Consider the following 2,067-nt stretch of genomic DNA (forward strand, 5'->3'; position numbering starts at 1 on the left):
CACCACAGACTCATAGAAAATCCTGATCATAGTCCGGCAGATGTTGAAGGACCTCAGTCGCCTCAGAAAATAGAGACGGCTCTGGCCCTTCCTGTAGAGAGCGTTAGTGTTCTTAACCCAGTCCAGTTTATTGTCAATGTGTACCCCCAGGTACTTATAGTCCAGACAGACACCAGACACCCTGCCCCACAACCCACGGTAACAGACTGGAAACAAGAGTTCAGGTGTGAAATTCTTAGGGAAGTAAGGGAACAAATGACTGAGATGACAAAGACAATTTTATCAGAACTGAGAAACAATGAGAGACATGACACTTACTCCCCACAACTACCCCGTCCAAGACAACATTCAGATAATCTCAGCAGAGACAGGAACAGAGCCAGAGCTGTAGGGTGCCCCTCCAAATATAAATCTGACTCTTAATGACGTCCAATTTGTAATACTTGCACTGAAGCGGGACATTTTAGTCGTAACTGCCCCTCCAGGTCCCTAGTCCTTCCGGCCATTGTGGGTCAGGTGTCTGGACCACTCATACATGACCCGACCTATTCCTATTCTGATGTGAAAATAACAGGAACCTGCCCCTAAGTGACTGTAAAAGTAGACGATGTAGATGTACAGTGCTTACTTGATTCTGGTTCTCAGGTAACTCTCTTCAGTGAGAGTCTTTGTAATGAACTCTTTAAGTGTAAGGAACATGGTGGAGTGTTGTCCTGGCTTAAGGTCAGGGCAGGTAATTGCCTAAGCATCCCTTATACAGGTTACATAGTTGCTGATATCCAGGTCGGAGGGGTCCAGGTCTTAGCCAGCGGTGTAGTGGTAGTCAAGGACGATTTTATCAGGGACAAAAAGGCAATACTGGGGATGAATGTGATTTCGGACTGCTGGGAGGATCTTTTTAAGAGATGCAGGTCAAATTCTCCCCATTCAAGAGACTCCTGTCTTAAAGATCGATGGGATAGTTTTTTTATCAGGAGAACTTGCAAAAAACAGTCAGTGACTGTTCCAGCCCTAAGTGAGGTTTTGTTGTGGGCAAAAACTCCACCCCGCTCCTGTAGACAAAAATATGCGTTAGTAGATCCCTTGGCAGGAGAGGAGGGAGTTGAAGTGGTGAGGGCTCTGGTGACAGTCAGGATGGGCAGATTCCCAATTAGGGTGAGGAACATCAACCCCTTCCCCATGGTCCTTAAACGGTTCCAGAGAGTGGCTAATGTTTGTGCTGTTTCCCCAGAGAACATTAAAGACGACAGAGACATTTCTCTTACAGAAGTGAGTCCAGGAGCTGTGTAAGTAGACCTTGTTAATGTTGGCAGAGAGCTGAATGAAGCAGCTAGTGAGAACCTGGCTTTCACCTCCATTAAAGGTGATGGTCTGACAGAAGAACAACAGCTTCAACTGGAGCAGTTAACCCAGAAGTGGGGATATTTCTTTTCCAGGCACAAGGAGGACAACGGACGCACCAATGTAATCAAGCACAGGATCCCAACAGCAGTGTTGGACAAGTTACTAAGAAAAAGTAATTAGTTACTTTATTACTTTTTTGAGGAGTAATAAAAGTAATCAGTTACTTTACAATATTACTCCCCCCCATCCCCTAGTTGTTTAGTCTGACTCATGAATATGCACACAGTTTTTTTATTTATAAGAGGGCAGTCATAGAATGAAAATATGTCTCCCGAATCTAGCGGGGACGCTAATTTCTGTGTCACATATGACATACAGAACTGGTTAAACTGGTTTTAACAAAAATACTGAATAGCACACCACATTTAGGGAGATATATCTGTCATCTCTGCCCTTACATAGACTATTAAGATTCAACATTGGTTTGCATTTAAGAAAAAAAAAGTGTGTAGGCTGTGCCTACTACGGATTTAATTAAAACAACAAAACTGATTATCGGTTAGGCCTGCATTTCACAGAATTACCAATCAACAATAATTTCTTCAATTAATGAACTTTGAAAATCTGATTGATTTCTTTGCATCTTATAGCCTAAATATCATTGGCAGAGACCAAGACAGTAGCCTAGACCTCAATATCTTGAGAACTATAGTAAACAAATAC

The sequence above is a fragment of the Epinephelus moara genome, chromosome 6, assembly GCF_006386435.1.
Source record: "Epinephelus moara isolate mb chromosome 6, YSFRI_EMoa_1.0, whole genome shotgun sequence".
Taxonomy (NCBI): Eukaryota; Metazoa; Chordata; class Actinopteri; order Perciformes; family Serranidae; genus Epinephelus; species Epinephelus moara.